Source organism: Protopterus annectens, chromosome 11.part0 (assembly GCF_019279795.1).
Source record: "Protopterus annectens isolate FY-2018-M chromosome 11.part0, PAN1.0, whole genome shotgun sequence".
Lineage (NCBI taxonomy): Eukaryota > Metazoa > Chordata > Ceratodontiformes > Protopteridae > Protopterus > Protopterus annectens.
The window spans coordinates 1,116,126,786-1,116,151,026 of NC_056745.1; the positions used below are offsets into that span (position 1 = coordinate 1,116,126,786).

Below are 24,241 nucleotides of genomic sequence, written 5' to 3' on the forward strand. Positions count from 1 at the left end.
AGAAAATTCGTCATTCAAAGCATTTCTCAGACATACTACTCTTAGAACTTTGTTGTCCTTCTGGGTAATATTCACTTGTGTCTTATGTTTTACCTGTCCTGTGTTTACAATAGCTCAGTTAAAATCTCCAAAATCTCCAGCCCGCATGACATTAGCACCTATTTACAAATGCAGTTCAATCTTATTAAATATCTTTTTCTTTTTTATCTTTTGTTAAAAAATATGTAATGCATATACTGAGATGTTTATCATAATACCAAATATCTCAACATATAGGTTCATAGGTTAGAACTAAGCTAACTGCCATTGCAAGCTGTTGTAAGCATAGCCAATTATTCCTTGTGAGACTCAAACCCTGCACCTTGTGTTTGTAAGGCAAACACCTTAACCATTATGCCACCCTCCCAACCCCTAACATAATCAGCCCTGCCAAGTCTTGAACCCAAGACCCAGTACACTATAGTCAGAGTAATGTACAACTACACCATTTGCGCTGTTGCTGTCATACATATTGCTGTCTCAAGAACAAAAAATTCTGCTATTTGAAGCATTATTCTATACATTGCTCTGAATTAATGTGGTCAATATATTGCTCTGCCAGGAACAATAATTCTATTTGAAACATTATTCTTTGCATTGCTCTGATTTAAAGTTGCAATACCGGATTGTTTATATGTTCCAAATGTCCTCATTCTTTTAGCATCCCATCTCATCATAAACCTTTCCCTATTATAGATATTCACAAATTGTGATACCCTGAGCAGGAATAATTCTCTTTTTGCAAGTTTAACAAGTGTAAATAGCATATCGTAACAGCACATTATATCCGTAACATTTAAAATGGACTACTAAGTGAATTTTCCTTTTCTATAGCTAACAAAACAGTTGATATTTTTTTCTACATTTCTCTTTTACCAGTAGACTTTAATTTTTCAGGTTCAGATTTACATTACTCTGATTCATCAATTTCTTCATTTCATGCAATTATAATTTTTTATTCATCTGAATGTTTTATTTTTTTCACTTTCATATGCTAATATAAGATTAGCAAATTCTCCTTTACCTACCTTGATCTCATTAACTGTTTTACTTCAGCCTCTGATTACTCCTGAATCACTTGTAATTTCCTTCAACTTGCAGTCAGTGAAAAATATCCTTCAGTCCTGCATTTATTGCATTTCTTCATATGTTCTTTACTGTGTCCTCTTATCCCACAGCATTCCCATTTTTTCACTGTAATTAGCTACTATATGCTAACTTCCCGCAACAATAACAGTTAATCTACCCCATATAATACATTGTACCTTAGTTTTGTATACAAAAAATACAAACAGGAATCAGTTTTGTTTACAAAAAAAAAGTTACAAACAGGAATTATTTTTGCATTTTAAGTTTAATTGCAGCATTGCTTTTCCATCCTGTCCCCAATCCACAGCTCCATTGAGTCTCTTCACTTCCTTAAATAGTCACTTTGCAATAACATTTAATATTCCACAATGATCTGCTACAAGGGGACTCTATATCTTCTTAATTATAAAAAAATCTTCTTCTTCTTTTTCTTCTTCTTCTAGCCAAAAAGAAATTGCAAATACAAACATAAGTCCATGGTTGTTAATTTCTGACATCATAAGTATATGCTGCTACCTTATTATAAATCTCTTGGTTCTCAAATGTTACATCATATATGGAATCATTTCCCAAGAGAACTGAGACATACGCATTCTTCAAGTTACTCTCCAGTGACTTCACAGCATTATATATCAAGGTGGATTCCTCTCTTCCGAATATATCTGAATGTGACAGTGTCTCTCCTTTCAATGTTACTAGCACTTATTGAGACTTTTCTAACCATGTTGGTGAAGGGATACTTCAGAACAAGCATATATTCATATCTTGATGTGCATAAACATTGGCAATCTTTAAACTGACTTCTGCACATTGACACTCACTTCAATAAAGCAAATAGTCGACAGTACACCAATCAAAAAAGGAAACCAAGCACTTTCATTTTTGCGATCGGTCCGCTAAAAAACAAAGAAAGAAAGAAAAAAAATAGTAGCCCAACCAATCTTTGTCTGACTAGTGATACTGTTAAAAAAAGAGCTTTTCCAAGGTAATATGCAGGGTTGGAAGCAAGAGCAGTTTCAGTTTGAATTTGTCAAAGGCAGGTCATGCTTACTCAACCTGGTGGACAAAAGGTCAACAAAGCAAGGAATTAAGGTAAAACTGAACACACCACATACCACAACCTGGCCAAAGCTTTTGACACAATCCCATACTTAGATAGTAGAAAAGTTAAATAAACTGGGAATAAAACCCTACATTGTCCACTGGATTGCCAGCAAGCACAGCGATAGGATGCAGCAGATCAAAATAAAGAAAGTAACCTCCACAAAGAGACCAGTCACCAGTGAAGTTCCCCAGGATTCAGTGCTGAGACCCCTCATGTTTGGCATCTACTTCTCTGAAGTAAAAGACAATAAAAAAGGGTTGTGGCTGACTAAGTTTGAAGATGGCTGCAAGCTAAGAGCAGTCATTGAATCCCCAAATGACTTAGCTATTCTGCTAGAAGGTTTGTCCCAAATAAATAACTGGCACCAAAATCATATACTGAAACTAAATGCCAAAAAAATGCATTATCATATTCTTCAGGAAGTCATCTTCCCTGGAGAACTACATCATTGACTATATTCCCCTATGAGTTGACCCAGTTGTTTGGAATTTGAGAACTTATGTGGACAGTGACCTAACATTTGACCAAAATGTGTCTATTGTTATAAGAAAGTCATATATCGTGCTGCTTATAAACAAAGAGATTGTATCTAGATCTAGGGATGTCATTTTCCCCCCTTTACTTAGCCCTCATTAGGCCAATCATTGTGTATAATGCTCCTTTTGGCATGTATCTGTCCAGATACATGTAAAGACAGGAATGCCCACATAAATACCTTACTAAAAGAAGACAAGGCCTAAACAATATGTCATACATGGACTAACTCACTATACTCAGTATCCTACAGACTGCTAAGAGGTGCCCTATGTTGGGCATACAAAGCATCCTCAGAGCCAATACTGATGGACCTACTGCACACCAGCAAGTCAAATGACATTAGAAATACTCAGTCTAGGGATCTAAACCTCTTACGCAACATAAACAGAACAGTTTGGAGGGACAAGTATATTTCACATTGGATAATGCTGATCTGGAACAGACTCAGCAGTCATTTACAACAACACTTATCCCTGTGCATATTTAAGTGCAACTTGGATCTGTGGATGGGAAACAGAAAATTTACCCCAAGACTTCCCATGTACTACTAATGGACAGACGCTGCTCATAAATGCTTTATCCCATGCATGGGACCTCTCTAATTATCAATGGTATGATCCCAAATATTCTCACGGGGGGGGGGGGTCATATATAATTATCAACCATGGGTTGGATAAGTCCAATCTAACACTAAATGGGATAGGTTAATTTAAGGATCAAAAGGGAAACTGGCTAGGCTTAAAATGGCAAATAAGGGCAGCTAATCTAGTACTTGCCTATGACCCTATCAACCTAATGCTGAAACTTTTGGTATATTCCAAAGTTTTGATATTAACACATTCAGCCACTTATCATAACCCAAAGCATATCCCCTACACAAAAGGGAGCAGTTGACATTCTTCTAGTTGATAAATCTAGCACTCGAAGAATGCGTTTGCTTTCAATGAACAAAAGAGAACAGTACACACTTTTGACAAAGTCAGCATCTGACAAAGTGAGCTGCAACCCTTTGAAAATACGCCTGGCTTTCCTCCACTGTCATATCTTTCTAAACCACCAGTGACATGGTCACATGCATCAGCTTGCCTGTTCATCTACTCATTTGATATCTCTAGATGATTTAGCAATATGGCAGGATTTATTTCTGAAATGTCCATCATTTCACCACTGAAGTACTCCAATACATCACCCCACAAGGTTTCTTCTTCAGTACTCAGCAATCTGTCACATGAGAAAACTGTAGCATCATATCATAAAGCAAGTTTTTATCATCAGATTGAGTATCAGTACCTCCTCTATAGCTATATTTAAATTTTTCATACCCTCCATGGCAAATAGACAAGAAACTTCATCTAATATATAGCAACAATCTCCTCCACTGCTCTTTGAAAAAGCTAGGGGAATTTCCCCGGATTACTGCCAAATTACCTCTAATCAGTATAGATACTACTTTAAATCCATTCTGAAAACAGACCATAGTGGTAGAGGGACTAATTGGAAAAAGCTAAATTGATTATGTAGAGTGTCATTTTCCTGTCAACAGTAAATTGTTGAGAATGAGAATGGACACACAGCACAGATGATTATATATGTGCTACCAATCAACCTATGAATCTAAAGTTAACAGCCTTCATGCCTTATAACACTTGATAACAACACGAGAGTTTAGCTCCCTGTATAATTACCCTTTTCCATTATTTTTATACCTTGGTTCATTTTCTCATTAAGTGTAAGGTCCCGATGCAGGAGAATGCTCTAGAAAATGGTAACATAGTCTTCCTGAAGTTGTAACACTAATCATTTGGTGCTTGATTCCTATCCTATGGGATACAAAATTGAGGACAGGTAATGGAGTTAAAGAAAAAGATACTGATCAGTAAAACAGAGATCTCTGCTAAAATATGATTAAAGAAACAATCAACCAGGTGCTTTCCAGCCTCTTGCTGCCAAATACTATAATAAAACCAACCCTACAACCTCCACAACTTCTCCCATTTAACTCCCTCATTCAGACACTCCCAAACCAAACTGTACTGTACTGAACACTTCTTCTCCACTCTTGCACCTAAATTCTGGCAATCTTCCCCGGTCCCCACCCCCCATACACACACTTAAAAGAAGTCTTCTCTTTCCCCATTTTCAAACCATAACACAAAAAGACAACTACATCAAAAATCTGACTGCAAATGCTTTTCCACTGAACACATCATCTAAACCCCCACCACCACTTGCTTAACTTCTACTTCATCCTCCTGTTCTCACCTGCTGCTGTCCTCTCCTAGTTACTACTACAATCAACCCACACTTGTTTTTCTGCAGTGTTAATAATATTTACTCATTGTTTCAATAGTCTGTGGGATTCTCTGCCTTCTGAGATTATTCCACTTTTGCGAATTAGTTCTGTTTTATTCATTTTAATAATCTCTTCACCTAGGCTATGCCCGCAGATGATTTACTGTGGTAAGTGTACTACTCCAGTAAACAAACTAAATAAAAATAAAATATCTTTATAAGCCAAGTGTTTTGTAATGTAAAAGAAATAGAACAGCGTCTCACCGTACCTCAGGATGTGGGCTTCCTTTCATTTCCTCTGGTTCCTTTTAAATGAACAGTTGTGTTTTTCTCGTCTCAGAGTTTCCATTTGCTACCACCCAGAAACATTAATGGTGGGGTACTAACCAGTGGTATAAAAGGTGATTGAAAAGACACCTAAGAACATCAAAGAAAGGCACCATCTTGAATACTGACCTGTATTATATTTCAAAAATGCATGATGGGTAAGGGATGATAATAGGTTTTGCATAAACTCGATGAGTCATGCTTCAATTTAGCACAGTTTGACTTTACTTCAGTTCTAAACTTCTGGTGTATTAAGCTGATGTATCAAAGTTTAACAGATTTATGCCATAAGTTTCTTTCTTACGATCATCATTATATGTGTGTAGGGCTACTTGGATTTCCTCAATGTCGTGATATCAGGAACATTCTGTAATTAACTCCCAGCTCCAGTAGCACAGTAATAGGAGGGTTACTCCTACATGCCAATCTTGTTCTGCTAGTTATATGAAATGCTGCACCTCAGGTATTTATGATTCATGACACCCTCTTCCAAGAAGTGAGATTGCAGTGACACTGTACTTACAGTGCTAGTAAAATGTTCCACTACAATGAAGACTTTCAGTTTTCCTTTTGAAATTAATCTGTTTGTTTATTTTCTCACAAAAATCTACCCTGTATCACACATAAGAATATAACAATATGTACTCTACAGCTACTGCGCACCCCCACCAACCAACACCTCCTACTGCATTCTTCTAACAGAACCATATTATTCCAGCTATGTCTTTCATTATCTTCACTGAGTTTGTGGAGAAGAACCTTGTTAGCTTGTCACTGTCTCCTGTACTTCTACCTGTTTCATGACAGCCTCTCAACAGTTTTTAACATCTCATGATTTGTAATTCACATTCAGGCTGTGCACAGAACTCTTCTTAAGGATGATAATTTTCTTCTACATTCAGAATCTCTATAGTGTACGGATTTGTATGTGTATAAACCAGTATTCAGTGTATCATATGTCTGCACAGATACAGGCAATGGATATAATATATTGACAGCATTGCCCATCTTCACCAGTTATGGTTGCTGCGTATTGCTTCTCTTCAAATGAACTGCATTGTAAATGTATGCACATATTACTACACACATATGTATATTTTTCACTGTCTGTATGGATAACAGTCCCCCATGCCCACATGAACTCTAAAAATGTCAAGATTTATGAATGTATTCATATTGTAGAAAACCAAAATAAATAAATTAATAATGCTGTTGGAGTTTTGGTAAATGAGTTAGATGCACTATGACCTCAATATAAATTGCTGCATGTAAGGTTCATTATACAAATTAATCACTGGAATAATTTTTGTGATCTGAAAATCATCATATTTATTAACTAATAAATGAAGTTTAGAAAAGAAATGTAGTTCTTATTAAGCAAGTCAGCTTGTGGTTTAAAATAAATAAGTTCACCTTTCAGGCATGCTTTTTCACAGTACAGCAAATTTACACTTAGATGCAGTGTTCCTTTCTATTACAGACTATGGCAGAGTAACTGGAAAAATAAAACATTACTTATAGAGAGCTCTGGACAGGAGGTAGCTGTCTCCTCAACTCTAGCAGCAGAGATCAGGAAAACATTTTTATCATCTTTTCAGGTAATAATAAGCCTAGCTTTCCTCTCTTTTCAAGGATCATGTCTCTTTCATCATAGGGATACCCACTGAATTGCCTTCCATCTTTCTTCTTGTCTAGATAACTCAAACTAGAGTCCGCCCCAGACTGTCCCCAAACCCAAATGTCATGACTTTGTTGTGTACTAGGGCACTGTGCTTTAAACACTCTGATGTGCAGTTGTCTGCCATTTCCCCTTGCATCCTCTCTTGTTTCATGAGAGAATCTATGAACACATATATGCGATTTCTAAAAACAAAAGTGACAATGCTCTTGTTAAACATATTAACTTGAAAGCAAGTCACTCTTTTCAATTTCAAGCAATAGACCAACTGGTATAAGATATTAAGGGAGGGCCCACTTCATTATTGTTAGTGTCGAGAACTTGAATGGCAATTGGCACTAAATGCATTTTCTCATCCTGGCCTTAATGACAACTGTAATATAGCCTGTTTATTGAAACTCAAGAGTTGCATGAGATAAAAAATCTCCCTAAAGATGATGCTAACATTATGAACCTTAAAACATTTATTGGTGAGTTTTAAAGTATTTACAACTATAGTTTTTATAGTTTTCATGCACCAAGTTATTATTAAATAGTCCATGAATAATTGCACAACTTTTCATGCACAGCTATTTGTGTTTTCAAAAAACGGACCTTTTTAAATGGATGGAATTTGGTTGACATTGTGTTTTTATTTGGTAGTATACATGTCTATGTAATCGATAATTTTAAATACCTAAATTAGTCACTAAATCTTGCGTTGCCTCTTAGAACTTGTGTTTTTTCATCAAATGTTCAATACTGGTTGGCCAGCGCTATCACATGTACTTCAAGGTGGCCTCTTTTAAAATGAATCGCAACAGTGTAGTTGTTTTATTTCTGAAGAGGTTACTCTAGTAGAGTGACGAAAACGTGTTCAGTTGTAATAAACTTTTCATACGTTAAGTAGTTTCTTGCGAGTGGCTGTTTGAAACCTTATTGTTTTAAACATAAAAATAAGCAGAACATCACATATGTAATACCATTAAATAAAGATTTAAAAAATAGACACTAGAATAATCTCGCCCAAGTAGAGACCTCGTCTTGAGAAGATCTAAATAAATTGCAGCTTAACAGGAGCAGCCTTAGGTCAACTGGTGCCCTAGGCAAAAGGGCTCCACAGCACCCCCTACCACACCACTTGGTGCCCCCCCATCTTGGTCTACCTACACCATATAAATACTGAAAAAGAGCCCCTGCTAGAGCAGTGCCCTAGGCGGCAGCCTAGTTGGCCTATGCCTAAGGCTGGCTATGCAGCTTAAGTAACAACAAATATTCATTGAAACCTTGGTTTGTGTTTAAAACGGATTTTATGCTGACTGTGGAAGGTGGAGATTTGACTGAGTTAATTGCGGAGAGGGCTGAAGTTCACTGGGGCTCTTAGAATGCACAAATGCACTGAGTATACAAGTTAAAGAATAACATGGCATTTCAGAAGGGAATTAGTAGAGGACATTTATGATATTATGGATTACTGGTCATTAGTATATTTTAACAGCTGGGCAGCCATGGTGGTGCAGCGGTTAGCATTGCCACCTCACAGCAAGAGGTTCTCTGGTTCGATCCTCGGCTGGGGTGCCTTCTGTGCGGAGTCTGCATGTCCTCCCTGTGGTCATGTGGGTTTCCTCCAGGTGCTCCAGTTTCCTCCCACATCCCAAAGACATGCTGTAGGTGGATTGGACACTCTAAATTGACCCTAGGTGTGAGTGTGTGCATGTGTGTGCATTCTGTGGAAGGTTGGGCACCGGGCTGGCAACTTGACACTGTAAAACTCCACTGCCAATCATGAGCGGACAGGTGATCCGCTGTGGCGACCCCTAACCGGGAAAAGCCGAAAGAAGAAGAAGTATATTTTAACAGTTAAAAGTTGGTTTAATGATCTGCAATGCTCAAGGTGAATGATGTTGAACAGTAGGGTAGCGATATGAGGGAGATATGTAAGGCAATGAGCAGCCACCTGAGTCACTGATATTGAAGTAATGATGTGGCTTGTGAACTGCTCTGCTAATAAAGTTGCAGATTTTGTTCTGCATGGTTTGGAATGTATGCAGGTTGTGGGGTAATATGGCACCAATGGCAAGCAGATAAATTTATCAGGGCTGAAAAAAGTACACCTCTTCTTTGAATCAGTCTCCAGAGCCATGGACAAGGGTAAGGTGGTCCACACAGCCTCTCTAGACCTTGCCAATGCCTTTGACACCATCCCCCACTCTGGAATCATAGATAAACTTACTAAGTTGGGCATTAATCCCTATGTCACCCAATGGGTTGCTAAATGGCTTACTGATAGAACCCACACTGTAAAAGTAGCCGACTCCAAATCCAGCCCCAGACAAGTGACAAGTGGAGTACCTCAGGGTTCAGTCCTGGGGCTGCTCTTGTTTGGCATCTACTTCTCTGAAGTACAGGTCAACACTAAGGGACTCTGGCTAACAAAGTTTGCAGATGACTGCAAACTGGGAGCCATTATTGAATCCCCAAATGATGTGGATACTCTACAAAAGGGCCTTACAGAAACAGATGCTTTGTGCCAGAGCCATGGGCTTAAGCTCAATGCCAAGAAATGTATTGTTATCCCCTTTGGGAAAAAACATGTATCCATGAATTACCATATAGGTGGCAGTACACTAAACACAGAAAGTGTGATAAGAGACTTAGGGACACAGGTGGACAGTGGTCTCACCTTCGATAACCACATTGCCACAACAGTCAGGAAATCCTTCTATGTGGCACACCTCATCACGAAGGGCTTTTCATCCAGAAAAAAGGAGGTCATTGTCCCACTGTACTCATCCCTCATTAGACCCATTATAGAATACAACGCCCCATTTGGTATGTACCTCTCAAGACATCTGCAACAACTGGAAAGGCCTCAGAAATACCTCACTAAAAGAATCACAGGCCTAAAGCAGATGCCCTCGCTGACCGCTTAAAAACTCCAGCTATACTCTGTCGCATATCGTCTACTCAGAGGCGATCTCTGCTTAACATACAAGGCCATGTCAAACCCAGAGCTGTTGGACATGCTACACTTAAAGAAATCCCAATCCCTCAGAGCTACATGCTCCAGGGATCTAAACCTTGTCATCACAATAAACAAAACATGCTGGAGGGATAGGTTCCTGACCCAGAGACTCCCCAGATTCTGGAATAGATTGCCCATACATGTCAAGCAGAGTGCCTCTTTGGACCTCTTCAAGAGGAACCTTGACGACTGGATGGGAGAAAGGAAATTCACCCCAGGGATCACGTCAGTCACCCTGCTAGACAGGGGTCCAGGAAAGTAAATAATGTGGGAAGAAATAGCCAGGGAATTGTTATGGCTAGGCTTGTATAGGCCCTAGGGCTGATAGCCTAGTACCAACCTATGAACCTATGAACATAGATTATTCACTTAGTAAGGAGACTGTTGACATAGCAGCTGGTTTGCAACAATCCATAGAATTTGTCACTAAGTATGTTCCAGCACTTAGAACCCAATCAACTGACTACCACTCATATATAGAGAAGTTGACTGAAATATTTTATTTATATACTTATTTCCATTTGTTGGCCAGGATTAGGCTAAAACAAGTCCATTTTTAACAGATGCCCAGGGAGAAAGGGAATATAACTATTGCAAAGTATAATATATTATATAAAGGAAAAAATTATGTAGATGCAGTGACTGTACATCTGAACAACTGCAACATTTTAATACACCACATCTTGTTATGGCAATAATATGCATATAATACATACAGCTGATGAGGTTAGTATGAAATAGGTAATTGAGGGGGTTATAAAAGGTATAGAATAGTTGTATAAAAACATCAGGAGTGCAGGAGATAAGGTAGGAGAGGTGCTATAGTGAAAACAAAAGCAGAATAAGAAGAAATGGTAATGTAAGTAGGAAGTGTATTAAGTAGCAATACAGTAGCGAGGAATGTCAAAGACAGAGGAAAAATTGTAGAAGATAGGAAGGACAATGGTGGAAAAATGAACAAGTGGGTGGGTCTAATAAGTAAATTAAGTAATACTTTTATATTAAACTAGATGTCTAGAATTCTGCATGTGTATAATAAATCCATCAATCCATCAGTCCATAATCCCTTTTTCCCATTGTTTTGTAAATGGAGTCGGGGGTGTTACTTCAGTAGTGACAATCATCTAAAGCCAAGGTTCACAGCACTGAGTGGCTAGCCCTGCCACTGTTGTTTTTCCATACCACACACTCACATGCACATTCATACATAGGGCCCATTTAGAGTGTCCAAGCCATCTACTGCATGTGTTTGGAATATGGGAGAAAAGTGGAGCAAACATACATGAACACAGGGGAGGAGACTCCGCACAGATGTCTACCTGGCTGAAAATCAAGCCAGGGAACCTCTTACTGTGAAGTGACAATACTATCCGCTGCACAACTGTGCCACTGACTAGGGTGTATAATAAATATTATCAGTATACCATATTAGTTTCATTTAATACAAGCGCAAGATCAACTATTTGTGAGAGGTTTCTTTAATCTGGTTATAAATTATTTAATGTTTGATTCACTGCTAATATGGGTTGAGATAGCATTCCAACATTTTACTAGAGACACTTAATGGTCCTGCAGTTGCATAAAGTGCCTACTTGTAGGTTAATTTATGTTATCACAGAAAGAGATTCATAGACATATACAGCTGCAATGTAGAAGACTAATCTAATTACCATGTATCTGAATTGCTCCCCTTTATTGTTCATGCAAGCATCACTTTGCAATAGTAATTACTTCTGACATCCATACATTGCATTGACACAGACAACCCCCACACACACAGACACACACACACACACACACACACACACACACACACACACACACACACACACACACACACATGCGCGCGCGCGCACACGTAAAACACACACAGTGATCCTAGTCCATTTATACCTCTGCAGGCACACATACACACTGCCCCACACTCACACACATGCAGACACACCAACACACACACACACACACACACACACACACACACACACACACACACTCTTATATAGTCATGAACACACACATAAGTATGCATGAAGGCGCACACGCATGCGCATACACACACACACACACACACACACACGCACACACTCACACACACACACACACACACACACACACACACACACACACACACACACACACACACAGTACACAAGCACGTATACTCTATTCATCCCCTACTCAGACCCTTATTGCAACCATTGAGGCAGACATACACTAACACACACACACACAAACAAACACACACACAGTCATCCTAATCTATTCCTACCCCTCCAGACACAGGTACACACAGGCCCCACACAGAAACACACACACACACACATAATCACATACCCCCAACCACTGCCTCTCCAGTGAACATTGCTAAACTTACCTGCAAAGGTGTCCCTCCCATTGAGTATAATGTGTGACTGCAGTATTTTGGTCAAGTTAATTTTCTTGACCTGCAGTACTAATTTACTCAGCCGAGTTGTTCTCTGAATGACTTGGCTTCATAAATCAGTAACCACAGGCATTTCCAGGGTAGAGCACATGGTAAATTAACATTAGCTGCTCTAGATTGCCTCATTATCCTGTAACATGGCACTGGGACCATAATGACTTCTTGATAGGTATTTGATTTTTGGTTCAGTGATCATAATGGGCTAGTTGGGCTGTATTTTTGCACTAAATTCATTAGTATGGGTCATTTTTTAGGTTTAAATAGTATGTTGTAGGCAACCTTAAACTGGGAAAGAGTATTAAAGAAACTAAATTTCTTACCAACCTATTTTATGTAGTACATAGCACTGCTTTCTTATTTGTGAGGATGCATAAGGCAGTAATAGCACTATGGTGCTTCCTAACCCAAGTTGATGGCAGGATAGCAGGCCATATAGGAGTTTCACTGCACAAAAGCTGTTTTCTTTACAGGATTTTGTCAAGTGCTAAAGTGATGCACAGGGCCTGTAACAGTCCAGCACATTGTTCAAACTTGGCTTTAAGATAGGAATAGTATTTGATATTTTCCACAGCTGAGGGACAGTAACTGTGGAGTTAGAGGCATTAATGATTTCCTTTAGTGGGATAGAAGTAAAGGTATTACATGCCTGGAGAAATTTTGATTGAAGCCATCACAACCCTGCATGCTTATAGTCAGGTATTCCCATGATGCAGTACTTTACCCAGATTAGTGAAACACTGGTGAGGCGGGCACTTGTTGAGAAGATGATAATATTTTTAATTGTATTTCCTGGAGTTTACTGAGTGATTGGTTTGCCAGAACTGAACTATGATATGCAGAAGTTTGCAAATGATTTGGCTGTCTGTCTCAGTTTTGGTAATGGAAGCCCATTTTGTCAGTAGCAGAGAATAATTGGGAGACTTTGACCTACTAGTTATTTTACTTATTTTCCTCTAAAAGTTCATAGGGCTTCCAAGTAGACAAATTTATTTTTAATTTAACAACTGTGTCTTAGCTTTATTAGTTAGATGTTCATCGTGTTTCACTGTTGCAGTCATGACTGTAGGGTTCTCCCCTGCCGGCAGGCAGTCCTCGGTTGGTCAGAATCCCAAAGTCTGGGTCCTGCGTTGGCTGTTCAACCATGCTCCCTGACGTCAGAGCGCCAGGAGTACAAAGCTGACAGCCGATGCCATGTTCTCCAGTCTTTCTTGCCGTGCGGTGATAGAAGTTCGCAAGTGCCGGTCGGCTGACTCCTGACAATCTTTTCTGAAAAAACTTCAGTCTGAAGACCTTCTTCTCCACTCAAAGCTAAGTACCCTGTTGGGGAAACTTTTTCTTGCTCCAGTCCGATGTCAGAAAAAGTTAATAATTGTATTTCATGTGGGAAGCAAATACCTCATAAGGATTTTCATTCTTACTGTATTCCTTGCTTAGGCACTGACCACGACGTAGCTAGTTGTCAGTTTTGTGCTAGATTCAATCAACGTACAATTAAACGAAGGTACGATTTTGCATTTCATTACTTTGGTAGGCGTTTTAATTACAAAATGTCGTCGGATACGGTTCTGGCTACCGGAGTTCACAAACGACGCAAGGACAAAGACAGGCCTCCGAGGTCCAAATCTGACGATATTGCACAAGCAGAGCCAGCTTCAGGTTTGGCCGTCATCAGTGAGGCGCTTTTGCAGCCCCTGTCGTCGGCCATTTCGGAACCGATGGCCGAAATGGACTCCCACGAGGAGCCAACAAGGCCTTTGAATATTTCTATTGCAGGACCTTTGGACAATGCTCCTTCGGATGGGTCCGGAGCCGCTGTGCGGGTACCGGCTTCCAAAGGGGTTTTCAGGTCTACTGAGCTTCTAATAAAGGCAAAGCCAAAGACAAAGGCAAAGACTCCTTCCAAATCAAAGACTGCAACACAGGCCTCTTCTGAACCGGCTCCCAAGTCACAGAAACAGTTACTTAAGATGGCGGAGGATTTACTTACTATGATTAGGGGTTCACATCCCCCTCCAGATAAAAGGCCAAGGCAGGAAGTTTATTATGATTCCTCTGATCAGGCTTCTGTTTCTTCAGTTTCTTCTTCTGACCAGGAATATTCTTTCCCTCCTTATGAGGATTCTGATGCTGAGGAATCCATTCCTTCAGCTTCTCCCCCTGAGGATTTCTCTTTTGGGGAAACTTTGCATGAAATGAGGGAACATTTCCACTGGGAAGGACAGGAGTATTTGGAATCTAAGAAAAGACTAAGGGATTTTCTTCTTCTTCCCCAACATAGGCCCCTGGCTATTCCTCCTGTTTTGGATATTGTGGATGATGCTTTTTCGGAGGCTACCTTAACCCCTGACTCTTTTCCTCCTGCTCCTGTTAAGCCTGATAGATATTACAGGGTTCCTGATTCCCACCAGTTTTTATACAAGAACCCTACTGCTGACCCTGAAACCATTTCTCAGGGTCCTAAGGGAGTTAAGGCCGCTTCTGCTAAAAACCCCATTCCCACTGAGAAGGATTCTAGATCTTTAGAAAGATGGGGCAAAAAAAGTGTACACTTCTGCTACTTTATCTATTAGGGCTTTAAATTGTCAGTTTCATATGCTGAAATACCAGCAATTTCTCTTGTCTGTTTTAAAACAAAAGCTTTCTTCCATTTCTGCCTGTGCAGATGATAAGGAATTACATGATTTAATGCATGCCACTGAACAAGTTGGGAAGCATGGTTTACACTGTGGATTTGATGCCTTGGAGGGCTGCTGCCTCTGGCACAGTAATTAGAAGGCATGCATGGTTAAAGGAACAAAATTTGCCAGAACAAGTAAAAGCTAAATTATTGGATGCTCCTGTTCAACATAATGTTTTGTTTGGACCAAAAGCTGAAGAGGTGATTAAAAAGATGGAGGACAAGGCAAAACCCATGCAAACAGTTAAAGATTTCTTACAAGTACAGCCACCTAGATTTAGCAGGAATTGGCCTACAAAAAATTGGTCCTTTCCCAACTCAGACAGGCCTCAGAGGGGTAGATACAGACGCTCCAGAGGAAGGCCTCAAACACAAGCCTCTTATAGACCAAGACAGTGGACTGCTTCCACCCCTACAGGAGGAGAGGACAGGTCACAATCTCATAGGAAACAGACTCAATGACTCCCTCTGTTGGGCTGCAGGCACTTCTTGCCTGGAAGCCCCTCTCGGAGGAAAACTTTCTCTTTTTCATCGAAATTGGACTCATATAACCCAAGACAAGTGGGTTCTGGATGTGGTTTCAAGAAGTTACAAATTCCATTTTCATACCCTACCAAGGCCAAACGGATGGCCAGACCTTCCAAAACATCAATGGATAGAGGCCTTAAACCAGGTGGAAGCTCTTTTGGCTATGAAAGCCATAGAACTTGTTCCACTTTCAGAGATGGGACAAGGTTTTTACTCAAGGCTCTTTCTAGTCCCCAGGAAGCAAAATTCATGGAGACCTATCCTGGATCTGTCAGTCTTGAACACCTTTCTAGAGATTCCAAAATTCAAGATGCTTACTCTACAGCAACTGCTTCCAATGCTGTCCAAAAATGCATGGATAGTAACTTTGGATTTAAAGGAGGCATATTTACACATACCCATCAGGCAGGAACGCAGAAAATACCTCAGGTTCAAGGCCAGATCGAGGCACTTTCAATTCTCTGCGCTGCCCTTTGGATTGTCTACTGCACCCAGGGTCTTCACCAAATGCCTGGCTTCAGTAGTAGCTTACTGCAGACTCAGGGGAATTCAAATTTACCCTTATCTGGACGACTGTCTTATTCAGGCAGACAGCAAGGAGGTCTTACTCCAGCATCTACGGTTTGTTCAGGATCTCCTCAAGTTCCTGGGATTCACTGTAAACATAAAAAAGTCAAATTTGACACCTTCACAACAGATCATTTTTCTGGGCGCTTCTTTAAACACAACAACCCAGATGGCATTTCTGACATACGAAAAACAGTTTTAGCTGGCTTCAACGTTCAAAAACTTGGCAACTTTAACTCAGCTATCTTCAAGGAGATTCCTGCAGGCTTTGGGTTACATGGCCTCCTGCATCCTTCTCGTTCCATATGCAAGACTACACATGAGGAAAATACAGTGGTACCCAAAAAGTGTATGGTCTCAGCATTGCCACAGTTTAGACATACTGATCTTCGTCCTGCCTTGTCTTCAAAAGGAATTCCTATGGTGGTCTAAGGCATGTACTCTAAACAAAGGGAAACCCTTCTGTCTGCCTCCTGCCACTCAGATTCTAACCACAGACGCCTCGGATTACGCATGGGGAGCCCATTTTCAGGGCTACTATCTGCAGGGCCTATGGACAAAGGATCAGAAGCACCTGCATATCAATTTAAAGGAAATGTTAGCCGTTCAGAAAGCTCTAATGGCCTTCAGGTATCTTCTACAACCAGGACAACTACTGATACGGACAGACAACACCACAGTTATGTGGTACATAAACAAGCAAGGGGGATCTCATTCCTACCCCCTATGCAGGCTAGCCATGGATCTATGGAACACAGCTCTAGCTTGCAATCTGGACCTTCAAGCTCAGTTTCTACCAGGAAAGCAAAACTTCCTGGCAGACAGTCTGAGCAGAAACCTTTCGGATCCACACGAGTGGATGCTGGACACCGAAATATTCAGGATGATAACAGCAGTCTAGGGATGTCCCCACATGGACCTCTTTGCATCCCATCTCAATCATCAACTACAGAATTTTTGTACAAGGACTTTCCACGAACAAGCTTGGAAAGTGGATGCACTATCTTTCAGTTGGAGAAACCTCTCGGGATATGCCTTTCCGCCTCTTCCTCTTCTTCCACGGGTATTATTAAAGATCAAACAGGACAGGCCCAAGATGATGATCTTGTTGGCCCCAAATTGGCCTCGACAGTTTTGGTACCCTACTCTGAAAAACCTATGTCTGGAGCCCCCTTGGGTCTTACCACAGACTCCGAACCTTCTGTCCCAACATCAGGGTCAGGTTCTACACTCCCATGTCAGCACTCTCAGCCTGGTGGCCTGGTTAATCCAGGGCCTTTGATTCCTTCTCTCCTACCCAAGCAGGTTATGGATGTCATTTTAGAAGCCAGACATCCTAGCACTAGAAAATCTTATGCAGGAAAATGGAAAAGATTTTGTTCCTGGATGCAGGCTAAGGATTCTGATCCTCTTCTTCCTAACATTCCTTTGATTTTACTTTACCTGACAGATCTCTTACATAAGGGTCTCTCTTTCTCTTCCATTAAGATACATGCCTCTGCTATTTCCGCTCATTATAATACAGACCCTCCAATCTTTTCCCACCAGCTCATGAGACAGTTTCTCAGAGGAGCTAAGAACTTAAGACCTCCTAGATCTCCTCCTATTCCTGCTTGGGATCTCAACTATGTTTTGGAAAAGCTCACCTTACCTCCTTTTGAGCCTGCTGCCTCTTCTGACATCAAGTTTTTATCTTGGAAAACAGCCATCCTGTTAGCCCTTACCTCTGCCAGGAGAGTTTCAGAGTTGCAAGCTCTTATGGCTGTGGAACCTTATATTATTTTTCATCAAGACAGGGTGTCTTTGAGGACTAATCCTACATTCATGCCTAAGGTAGTTTCCAAAGTGGCTTTAAATCAAACTATCCACTTGCCAACTTTTTTCCCCACTCCTCAAAATAAAGGGGAAAGGATCTTACATTCCTTGGATGTACACAGACAACTACGTTTTTACCTGGACAGAACTAAGGACATCAGAAAATCAGAGCAATTGTTTGTTTCTTATGCTTCCAGTTCCCAAGGTAAAGCCATTTCAAATCAGACCATTTCTAAATGGATTGCTCATGGAATCAGATTTTGTTATTCACACCATGGAAAGCAGATCCCAGGGAGTAAACGGACTCATTCCACCAGAGCTGCTGCCACTTCTGCTGCCTTCCTCAGGGGAGTTCCTACCAAAGTCATTTTGGAAGCTGCAACTTGGAGTTCTATGCATACTTTTTCAAAGCACTACAATCTACCTCTCTACTCTAAGTCTAGGGCAGGCTTTGCTTCTGCAGTCTTGCAGGGCCTTATAGCCACCCCTTCTGCTTTATGACCACCTCCCTTTCATTTTGCTTTGGGATTCTACCCTACAGTCATGATTGCAACAGTGAAACACGATGAACATAGTACAGTTGTGTACACTTACCATAAATGTAGATGTTCGAGTGTCTTCACTGTTGCAGTCTGGGTTTCCCTCCCTCCTGTCCCCTCTTATTTTTACTTTTGTGTGGTTCCTTTTCTCACCATTCTTCTGAGGTGTATTTGCAAAGGATATGGGACCTTTTTCATTTTGGGACTCCTGACATCTGGGGCAAGAAAAGCTGGAGAACATGGCGTCGGCTGTCAGCTTTGTACTCCTGGCGCTCTGACGTCAGGGAGCATGGTTGAACAGCCGACGCCGGACCCAGACTTTGGGATTCTGGCTGACCGAGGACTGCCTGCCGGCAGGGGAGAACCCTACAGTCATGACTGCAACAGTGAAGACACTCGAACATCTACATTCATGGTAAGTGTACACAACTGTACTTTTTCTGTGCTGATTCTGAAGTAAGCAGCAGTAGGTGTTTTTTCTTTGTGTGCCTACAAACCATCAACCCTACCACAATTGGCCAGATCCATCTCTTCCAGTGAAGCACTCACCCGGCCATACTAAACTATCATCAAGGCAGCCAGCAAGGTTTTTGCATTATCTGGTCACAACCCTTGTTTTGACAGCCATGTATATATTCACAGAAGTACGATAGGCAGTGCCTTCCCCAGAGGGTATGCACATTCCAGCAAATGTCCCATGAAGGTTACCATATATAAGGCTTGTCTAAGACCAAGAGCATATCTCAACTATTGACGCCAGCAGTGGAGTCAGTTGGACTGCCCTCCGCCAGGATGGGAAAACTGACATCAGCTGATCAGCTCTATTCTCCTCTTCCCTGCTCCTCCAGTATTTATGTTGTTCATCAAACTCAAGTTGTCTAGGTCATATTCAGGGTTTTGCCCCTTTTTGCCACTGAGATACTAAGCAGTACTAATCGACAACTTCCTGAAAAGAGTGTCTTTCATACTTAAGCCAGTCATCTTTTCATGAGATAAAGGCCTGCTTAAGTTTTATTGCTATTATGGTTATTAATGTTAGCAGCATTTATAATTTTACTGAGTATTGTTCAAAGTTTATTCCAGATATGTTAGAAATAGTTGTGCTATTAAGGAGATTACTGAAATTACATTTGGAATGGTACTAGCATTTGGAGCAAGAACATAACTGTTAATTGGTCAGTTAGTAACAAAAGCACCCATTATGAAATATTTTGATATGAATAATCCATTTAACATTAAAAGAGGATGCCAGCCAGAATGGAATTGCTGTAGTATTTTTGCAAGAAAATCATCCATTTGCCTATGCCTCTAGAGCCATTACTGACAATCAGAAAGAAATGCACAGACTGAAGAAGGGCTGTTAATGATAGTACATGGTGTAAATAATTTTTTGAATATATTTATTTTAAAAAGAGCTCTTGTCAAAAGTGGTTAGGTGCCACTGAAGAGTATATTTAAAAGCCATTGCATGAAGTACCACACCATCCTAGCTGTATAAAATGAAGTTGAATTTGCAGATGTATTACCTTAAAATCAGTTGCACACATGCTGAGTCTTTTTTATTTGTCAGAGCAACAAGAAGATATGGTAGAAGATTAACTGGAAGACAACTGGGTAATTCACAGTAACCTATGACAAAAGAAACGTAACACAATTTCACGGATGTACCAGGAAACATACAGAAGTACAAATCTTTAAAGAAGTTTGTATGACAAGATGGTAAGTACAGAAAACTGCTATGAGGAAAGTCACAGACAATTGTTTTCTTTAAAGAAAAGATAAGTTGCATGCAATGCATACTGTTCAAACCACATAAAGTTAGTGTGATGGTTAGTTAAGGAAATATTGGCAACAATATATGACTCTTCTGCATTGTCAAGGAAGAAATGGCTCATACTCTGTTGTTATGGCCAGGGTTAGCAGTACAAATCAAACAAGGTGTTCAGAACTGTGCTGTGTGTAATACTGATCACAATAATAATCCAAAATAAGCTATGAAAACTTATTCCATTCTGAGCAGTCCATGTACTTAAATTAAAACAGATTTGTTTCAGTATCAAGAAAGTGTATAACTGATGTATGTTAACTGCTATTTGTATTACCTGACGTTGTAAGGTTAACAGGTGTTATAAATACAGATATGATCTATGCATCAAATGTTATCTTCTTGAGATGTGGTTCCATCAAATAATAGTCCTCCAAATGTCAACATGGAGCTTAAGAGATTTTACGGGAATTTCAAAATGTTATTTCTTTTCCAAAGTACACACAGTCTAATGATTAATTCCAGAAGGCAGCAAAGACTGTAAAGCTTACACTGAAGAAACCAGAGAGCATTAACAGTGATTAAGTTGAATACCACATAGTATTCTTGGAATATATAAATACTGCATGTAGTATTCTTAGAATATATAAATACTGCATGAAGTATTTTTGGAATATACAAATACTGCATACAGTATTCTTAGAATATATAAATACTGCATGTAGTTTTCTTGGAATATATAAACTCTGCACGCAGTATTCTTAGAATATATTAATACTGCATGCAGTATTCTTAGAATATATAAATATTGCATGTAGTTTTCTTGGAATATATAAACTCTGCACGCAGTATTCTTAGAATATATTAATACTGCATACAGTATTCTTAGAATATATAAATACTGCATGTAGTTTTCTTGGAATATATAAACTCTGCACGCAGTATTCTTAGAATATATAAATACTGCATGTAGTATTCTTAAAATATATAAATACTGCACTGCAAAGCATTTCCTTTCAGTTGCTCAGTTCCTTGTGGCTGAGAATAAAAGGAAAGATTCCTACATATACTTCGTTTACTCCTAAAAAGCAAAATCAGGTTCAAGAGAGTAGTCACTTAAGACAAATATTTTACTGTAATCAACATGCTACATCTCATTTTTGAACTGCAGAAAGAATTTAAGTTGAGAATTCAGCAGAATTCCAGTGTGAAACAATCAGAAGCAATTGTTTTAAAGAAATGCGATTGGTCAAGATATTTTGCTCAAACTGCAGGCTGCAGAGTATTGTGAAGAAACAGGAAGCAGTTGTTCCAAACAAGCATGTCTCAAAGTAATTCTCTGAGACAGAAATATTGGCCATAATGTTGTCAGAAATGCGGAAGTATCTAAAGTGCAAAACAGAAAGAATCCAAAGAAGTGTCCAAACAGGAAGTTGCTAAAAAGGTTGCAAATCCAAAGCGTCCACATGAACTACTGAAAGAGTCATTTGAAGCTACTGCTTGTACATCAACATCAGGTATTAACATCACAGAAAAAAATCCCCCCAAATTCACCAGATATGGATAAGTAGCTTGACAGCCAGCTACATATGTACATAGGTCATGAACTAAAATTCTAGATTGAGATGCTTATCAAAGACATGTGTTTATTAATGCATTTAATTCAAATTTTGATAAATTGTCACTGTTTGAAAGAATGCTGGCAAAGAAAGATTGGTCACTGGAATAAAGCATATGTTGTTGTTGTCTTTCGGCTTTTCCCGGTTAGGGGTCGCCACAGTGGAACTCTGGTCTGCTACTGATTGGCAGTAGATTTTCACAAATGCCGAGGTGCCAGCTCGACGTTCAACCTTCAACGAAGACACGCCCATTTGAAATATCAATGTTTCAGTGTTTTATAATAATCTGGCTGCCTTATAACAAGGGTGCATTACTTTGCTACTTTTGCTGATCTGGGTTGTGGTTGAAAAGGGTCCACAGACCAGTTCACTTACTCAACCAACAAAAATAAGTAAATTAAATAGGCTAACTGCATCTTTCTGCCATCAAACAAGTATATTATAGTGCAGTTTTCAGGTATTCCTAACACTAAAAAGCATTTCTGATGGGAACCTCTTTTGCACATATTTTCAAATAGCTCTAATAACTTGGCTGTAAATGTAGCATTTGTAACAATGTGCATATAATACACTGGTCTAAACTTAGAAAACACCTTCCTGCAGCCTGTAATTCAAGAAGAGGTGGCCAGACAGGGAGATAGTTAATAATTAATTGCTGTGCTTGATGAGCTGTGTTAAGCCCAATAACAGCTTAGAGCAGGCCTGCTTTATACAGATGAGGGTTGTCCTTACACACACACAACATAGAGAGGTGCAGTTGGTAGACATTTGCAAGTAATCTGGAAGACTGCCAATTCACCTATGGCATAGTTCTGAAAAATGGGAAGAAACAATCACCTGGCAAGGAGCACCAAACTTATGGGATAATCATCCTTGTGACGTCCCGACTCTGGGCCAGTAATCAAGGAGCCTGAATCCTCACCACTAACACTGGAGAGGGACGTTCACTTGGAATGCAAATTGATACACTCAGTATTTCCAGATGCAGAACTCTCTGCATCAAGCACAATTTCCCTTAAGAGCACACACGGAACACACTCAGTCCGGGTCTGGGTTTATCTCTCTCTATCTCTCCCCATGTCCCCAGTAAGGGTCCACACTGGCACAGCTGCAGAGTTAAGTCCTCAGCCGAGTGTCCAAGCCAAGTCCTTCACTACTCAATGTTTCGTGTCCCTGCTGCAAGTCGCTGACAGACACACTCTTTGAGATTTCATTTTCACACACTCACACACACACACACACACACACACACACACACACACACACACACACACACACACACACACACACACACACACACACACACACACACACACACACACACACACACACACACACCTGGGAAAGGCTGATACAGATTACCCACTCTACCAACTTTGCCCAGACTATAAGGTAGATTCACTGCCACCAGTCAGTTACTATAGGGCTCTTAAAAGGGTATCTATTTGTACTGTGTACATGTAATACTAATACACATGGTAGTTAGACCAACAGCAAGGCTTTCAGGAATGGCCAGAGTTATCACCAAACAAATATATGCAAATGCTCAAAAAGCTTAAATGTATTCTAAAAGGATCAACCACAATGAAAAGTTTAAATACAGTTAATAATAAATAACAAAAGACATGAAATATTAAATATCTATTTACATTAAGCACCAGAGTTCAACCACAGGAAATATTAAAATAATACAGATGAATAGATTCACACAGATACAGAAAAACAGTACTTAACTAATCTCACTATATTTTCCTGACTAATATAAAGAATACTATTCACTGGACTCTTACATGGTAGAACTGCTAGGCAGGAGGCAGAAGCACAAATTGTACCATGTTAACATGATGGAACCTTACCATGATAGGGAGGCCCTTGTGCTAAGCATTCAAAGTAGGAGGGAGGAGGACTCTGAGGGGGATCTATGGCTACAATGAGACAGCCAGCAAAATGTCTAGGCAAGATGAAGTAGGTGAGGGATTCTTCTATATCAGGTTCCAAGAAACAGACTGCAATGAGACTTCAGTCTCATCTGCTTCTTCTTTCGGCTTTTCCCGGTTAGGGGTCACCACAGCAGATCATCTGTCCGCTTATGATTGGCAGTGGAGTTTTACAGTGTCGATTTGCCAGCCCAGCACCCAACCTTCCACAGAAGGCACACACACACACACACACACACTCACACCTAGGGCCAATTTAGAGTGTCCAATCCACCTACTG

At 40.0% G+C, this 24,241-nt stretch overlaps 1 long non-coding RNA gene across 1 annotated transcript in view; it reads right to left on the reverse strand.

Annotated features, from left to right (window-relative positions):
* LOC122814853 overlaps positions 1-5,755 on the reverse strand; it is a 37,930-nt gene extending 32,175 nt beyond the window's left edge. Inside the window, exon 1 of the long non-coding RNA XR_006366915.1 lies at positions 5,332-5,755. This is a non-coding gene — a long non-coding RNA (uncharacterized LOC122814853). The remainder of the gene's footprint in view (positions 1-5,331) is intronic.
* Between the last annotated feature and the right edge of the window lie 18,486 nt (positions 5,756-24,241).